The sequence below is a fragment of the Scomber japonicus genome, chromosome 23 (assembly GCF_027409825.1).
Source record: "Scomber japonicus isolate fScoJap1 chromosome 23, fScoJap1.pri, whole genome shotgun sequence".
Lineage (NCBI taxonomy): Eukaryota > Metazoa > Chordata > Actinopteri > Scombriformes > Scombridae > Scomber > Scomber japonicus.
The window spans coordinates 1,183,213-1,190,027 of record NC_070600.1 but is presented as its reverse complement, the minus strand read 5'-3'; the positions used below and the strand labels follow the sequence as shown (position 1 = coordinate 1,190,027).

At 38.6% G+C, this 6,815-nt stretch overlaps 1 non-coding gene across 1 annotated transcript; it reads left to right on the top strand.

Annotated features, from left to right (window-relative positions):
* The first annotated feature begins 5,984 nt into the window (after positions 1-5,984).
* On the top strand, positions 5,985-6,056 carry trnae-cuc (transfer RNA glutamic acid (anticodon CUC)). Its single transcript has one exon. It is a non-coding gene; the product is annotated as a tRNA-Glu (tRNA).
* The last annotated feature ends 759 nt before the right edge of the window (positions 6,057-6,815 follow it).

Sequence of the window (6,815 nt, the reverse complement as noted above, 5' to 3'; positions counted from 1 at the left end):
TGTGTGTGCGCGCGCATGTGCGTGTGCATAAATTGAAAAACCAAGTGTATATAGATAGATAACCTTTATTTACTCAGGGGAAACCATTTGAGAGGAACACTCATTGACAATAGCACCCTGCAAACAGACAACCAAAAACAAGTCATAAAACAAGTGTAAAAGCAACAATCTCATCCCAACAATAAATACAACACAAACATAAGACAAATGGCTTATAAAATAGAAAAAGAACTGTTACACAGAGATAAAACAGACACATTAATGAAAACCAGCATTTGTCATATAAAACAGCATCTTAAAATGTTCTAGGGTTAAAAAAAAGTTTCTAACATAAGGGAGTTCTTAAGATTATTCTGTCTATGAGGAGCATAGTAGGTGTTCCTAGTTCTGTATTCATATTTTCTATATCTAAGGTAATGCAGTATTTCATATTTCTAAGTCTTAAAAGTGATGACAGATAATTATTTAGGATGGCCCTTAGAGTGGTAAATGTCCACTCCACTTTCTCATGGAGGATATAATGATGGGTTCTAAAACCTTAGAGAGCTGCGATGCACAACATCAGGGGGCTTGAGGGCATGGGCAGCAGCATGCATGTAAATTACATCTGCACTTCTAAAAATGTTGCTTGTATACAGTCTCAACCATATTGATAAAAGAGAGAAATCCAGTTTAAATATAAGCTTCTTAATCAGGTCCTCAAAGTGAGTTTTAATAGATAAGTTTTCATTGAGACAGATATCCAGGTACTGATAATACACATGCAACTTTTTAAATCTGAGCTCACATATTGTACTAATAGTAATACTTTGGGGATTTTTCATTTGGGATCTGGTGAAGAGCGTGTAATTACTCTTAATTGGAAGATTGGTGGTTCGATTCCCGGCTCCTCCAGTCCACATGTCGATGTGTCCTTAACCCCTAATTGCTCCCGTTGCTGTGCCAACTGTGTATGAATGGTTAGACTCCTCTGATGAGCAGGTTGGAACCCTGCGTGGTAGCCCCTGCCCCTCCCTGTGAAAGGGTAAATGATGTCATGTCATGTAAAGCGCTTTGAGTGGTCGCACAGACTAGAAAGGCGCTATTTAAGTACAGTCCATTTAGTAAAGGCTTAAGTTTAGTCAGGGCCTTTAGAATTGACAAAAAAACTGACTTTAAATTAGTTAAAGATTGGTCAGTAGAGGGGGCTAATGATTAAATTAGTGCATTGTCAGCATAATAATGAATAGAGCTTTCTCTAACCAATGAGCTCAGGTCATGTATGTACAATGAACAAACACAAAAACAGGATAGGACCTAGAGGTCAGCCCTGTGGCACCCCTTTTATAACTTCAAGGAAGTCAAATTGATGACCATCCACAACTATTGCTGGAGTTCTGCCTATCAAATAACTATGAGACCAGTAATATGTATTTGTGTCAAAACAAACTGATCTAAATCTATCCAGAAGAAAGGTATGATCCACTGTGTCAAATGCTTGATACCAGAGGCCTGTACTACGAAGCTGGATTTTCTCTTATCGAGGTAACTTCAGGGTTAACCCTGGGTTTTCTGTACTACGAAGCTGGTTCACTTCTTACCGGGGTAAATCACCATGGTAACTGATGCTGAACGGCTAACCTGCTCCGGAGCAGGTTATGTTCTGGATAAGAGATCAATGAGTATAAAAGCACCACCTCCTGACCAATCAGCTCTCTTAGAAAATGACCTGCCCATTCTTAAAAGATCCTGTCAACATTGGTGCGTGGATCGTGAGAGGAGCGCTTAGGAGAGAAAGAGTTTTTAGTGATAGATGCAATTTTTTAATTGGCCAAAATATATATTTAAAAAATAATCATTGAGGCACATGAGGGATATTATTCTGTAGGTTTGACATCCTGAGATCAAAGTGTCAGGGAGCATAATAACTGTATTTATTTATTGTAATTGTAAAAAAATGACGAAAATATATATTTGTAAAATAATCATTGAGACACATGAGGGATATTAGTCTGTATGTTATACAGTTGGTTTGAAATCATTCACTCAAATGGTTGAAGCATAATAGGTTTGTATTTTGAATGTTGAATATTAAACTTAATGTCTCTTATGAAAGGAACGGCACTGAGGAAGCGATCTGCCCCAAACGTCTGTGCCGTAATAAAGTGACATTGTGTGATCAGAGTGTCCGTTTATATTGTCTGATAAATTAATATTGTATGATCTCATGAATTTACACATTAACAGAGTCTGCTATTTTCTGCCAGCATTCCTTCCTGGCTTTTGCTGCTGCAGCAACAGTGTTGCTTTTGGCCTGGATGATGTGTTTTAATATTCAACATTCAAAATACAAACCTATTATGCGCTTCAACCATTTGAGTGAATGATGTCAAACCAACTGTATAACATACAGACTAATATCCCTCATGTGCAACAAGGATTCTTTTTTAAATATATATTTTGGTACATTTTTACAATTAAAAAATATGAATAAAATTCTGCTTTTCTGCAGCGATTACTCTCAAGATGTTCTTATTGAGACTTATTGTCAGGTTTCCAGACACAGTTTCTGAAACTGGAGGTTATTTATTTATTGTATTTGTAAAAAATTGATGAAAAGATATATATATTTGAAAAATAAGCCTGGTTACACATGAGGGCTATTAGTCTGAATGTTATACAGTTGGTTTGACATAATAGGTTTGTATTTTGAAAATCAAATGAATATTAAACTAACTTCATGTCGCTTGAAAATCATTCTGTACCTTTCGTACAGGATGTCATCGGGGACATCTAAAGGATTGCATCTCCCTAAAAACTCTTATCCAGAACATAACCTGCTCCGGAGCACGTTAGCCATTCAGCATAAGTTACCATGGTGATTTACCCTGGTAAGAAGTGAACCAGTGTGGTAGGACGGAAAACCCAGGGTTAACCCTGAAGTTACCTCGATAAGACAAAATCCAGCTTCGTAGTACAGGCCTCAGGAGTACTGTTCGCTGTTTCGCAGCTTTTTTCTGCTAGGTTTAGTTATCTGTTTAAGGTTAGAGGGAAGAGCTCAGAATCTACAGGTACAGCCCTATGTGGGCTGGCCTGGGTATCATCCATTCTTTTTGGCCGGCCCATCAGCTTTAGTGGGAGATTGTTGGTTTGTGTTTTGTTAATAAATTGATTCATTTTTGGACTAACAACCTGACTCCACTGATTATGTTTGGCCCTTTTGGATGAGCCGTTTCAAAGGGTCATAACACCAGGACAGCAGGAGGTTTATGTGGCTGCAGGTTTTCTTTCCATCCAAGCAGGAGTACACCAAGCTCGACTCATTTAATCAACTGATCTCAGTCTACAGACAGTTGATTGGTCGAATCATGTGCTCTTGATTGGTTCGAACAAAAACCTGCAGGCACACAGCCTTTTATGGAATAGTTTGGACATACCTGCTTTATACAAATCAATGAACAGGGCAATACAACACACCTTCTTATGTAGACTAAACTGTATCATTTACTACCTTTTTATCAGAGGTGGTTAGAGATATGACTCAAGTAAAAGTAAAAAGTAGTCATCCAAATAATTACTTGAGTAAGAGTGAAAAAGCGCTTAGTGAAAAAACTACTCAAGTACTGAGTAACTGTTGAGTATCGTCTGATTTATTTGTTAACACAAGCATTCAATCAGACAGAAAAAATACAAAATAATCATCTTCAGGCAAATTAGAGTTCATCCAATCAATAAAATAATAAAATTAATTCAAATTAATTAAATATATGGAAATGAATATGGAGAATGAGCAGAACACCGGCATTTAGTGTCTCGAGATCGTAGTCACAACAACCAAAAATAATTCCAGCAGTCGGGTTGCCAGGTTCGTTGCCAAGTGTGTCAGTCGATCAGCCTGCACCATGTCAAGTGATGAATCATACAGGGTAACGGCTAATTTCGACCAATTAACAGTATTTAACATTAGCCAGTCTTCAACTGGAAGTCTTTCTTTGAGTGGTGTGTAATCGATTAGCTAGCTAGCTCCCAACTCAAAATGATTGCTTGTTTCTGTAGCCTGATCGGCGTGAGCAGACCAGTCAGTAAACTACACGATAACCCATAATGCATTTCGACTACCCAAGCTGAAATCAGCAGGCTGAAGCGGATTTTATTTTAGCTCTAACTCTGTAAATATACCACTTTATCCACATGTCTAACCTTTTTAGGTGAGAAAGTAGCCCTTTAGATCCACAATGTGACGCTAATTTGTCCAAATAACATCTGCTTAAAGTTTTGTTCCTGCGAATTCAGAGCCACTCAAGTTAGCCGTAGCGAGTAACACACTTCCGGTCACTTTCACAAAATAAAACACCCGTTGCCTTTTATTATTAAGAAAACCATAACAATAGAGTTGGTGCTTTTATTTTGAAAACAGGAAGCGAACATACCCTCGCTGTAACTAACTTGAAACCACCGAGGTACATTACATTGTAACAGCAGTGGGAGTAGCAGGTAAACCTGTTAAACTCCAAGGTCCCCCCATTGGGAGACCCCGAGACTCTCCGCAGCAAAAGGCATGAAACGCTGCCCTAATGATGTAGCAATACAGTCATACTGCACATCAAATTAAACAGGAGAAACTCCGCTACAAGCACATATAAGTCATTATTACACACACCAAACACAACTCAAACACCAAGCATATTAATGATCAAATATCAAAATCCGAATAGCGTCAGAAAGTCAACCCACTCTCCACATTTCCATTGCTAGCGTTTTGATACTTCATGGTACACAAACAAATAGCATCTCATATGAAAGCTAAGACCCTGCCGAGTTCAACAGTACCACTATTATTGCGCTAAAAACTCAGTGAACCAGCAGCCAAAGAATACAAAGGTAAACAACCACTTATTTACAGCGACTAACAGGTATTCTGTCTTACTTTTGAAGTTTTGTGATGAAAAGTTGTGTTTGAGAGCAAAAAACGCTGGTTTTAGTAAGTCCAACACGGCTCTGCTTGTTTACAACTCCATTTCACCCAGTGCCAGTCTACAGTAGCTGCACCGGAACAGCAGACAACCCTGGCAACCCGCACTTCCGGCCGCTAATTGGCTGGTACAGTGTACACAGAACGTGTCAGAAAGTCATTGTTGAACCCGTCAAAAAATTAAAAAAAAATTAATTCAGACAAAAAAATTTTATTAATTTTTTTTTATGGAAAAGCAATACTTTCATTCTGTACCCCTCAAAACGCCCCGTGGCTGTATTATTTAAAAAATATATAGCTTTTAATAAATATTCTACATATTCAACCTTTAATTAATTACAAAATAGCTTAAATTAAAATAATCAAGGTAAACTCAAGTACTTCAATAAAAAACAAAATCAATAAAATAATAAAAAATAAATAAATAAATAAATAAATAAATTAACCACAAGTAACACAAATTTCCAAACCTTTGTACTTTTTCACCAGGCTCTGCAGGCTCATAAACTGTGTGTGTGTGTGTGTGTGTGTGTGTGTGTGTGTGTGTGTGTCTGTGACAAAACACTGCATAATGTAGCTTCTGTTTCACACTTTTTGTAAGGTAAACATGCTTTCATTATGAGGCCAGTTCCTCCTCGTCTGTGTCTGCATTGCCGACCGTTGTCCGTAGTTGACCGTAGTCTTTGGCAGATGTCTCTCTCTAATTAAAATGAGGCGTAGGCAGGGGAGATAAAAAATAATGACACGATGAATACCAAAGAGGTAAAAAGAAAAATAACAAGCTTAATAAAGCCTAATGTAGCGGAGTAAGAGTAGAGTTCCGTCTTCACAAATCTACTCAAGTAAAAGTAAAAAGTATAGTGATTTAAAACTACTCCTAGAAGTATAATTTTTTCAACGGTGGAGGTGGCATGAAGTGGGATTGCTACTTATAAAGCCATGGCAGTCATTTGGTCTAACTCGTCCAGTTTTGTGTCAGGGTGATCACAGTGTGTGATTTCAGTTGTGTCATCCTTCCTCTACAAGTCATGCTTCCCTGATGGTCTAGTGGCTAGGATTGGGCGCTCTCACTGCCACGGCCCGGGTTCGATTCCCGGTCAGGGAAAGTGGAGGTGGCATGAGTTGACGTGAGATTGCTACTTATATAGCGAAGTCAGTAACTTGGTCTAAGCAGGCCAATTTTGTGTCAGGGGTGATTTTCAGTTGTTTTATCCTTCCACACCCTGGTGTCTCCCTGGTCATCTAGTGGTTAGTGCTCCGTGTACTGTAAGTTATTTAAAAGAACTTCCCATTTCCACCGTAGATGACCTGATGGCACAGCTGACTCTGCACATCATGCATTGGCCGGAGATGGAACCCGGGTCAACTGCTTGGGAAGCAGCTATGCTCGCCACTATACCACCAATGCCTTGAAAAGCTTGCTTTCAACGCCAGCACAAATGATGAACACATAACAGCACTTGCCATATGTACTAGAATTTTGACTAAATCAGAGTCTACAATGCAATGAATGCACTGCTTAATTTCAGCAATTTTCAAAAATTGCACACGTTTCAGGGTAATGCTTCATTTCAACAACACACTTCCATCTGACACAGTGCTGAATGAAGGATCGAGCAAAGGTTAAGGTTTCCATGGGATTGCTACTTATGAAGCCATGTCAGTTATTTGGTTGAACTTGTCCAGTTTTGTGCCAGGGTGATCACAGTGTGTGATTTCAGTTGTTTCACCCCCCCCCCCCCCCCCAGGTCAGGGTCTATGTAAGAGTACAGTTTCTTCTTCACAAATTTACTCAAGTAAAAGTAAAAAGTATGGTGATTTTCAAAAACGTACTCAAGTAAATGTAACGGAGTAAATGTAACTC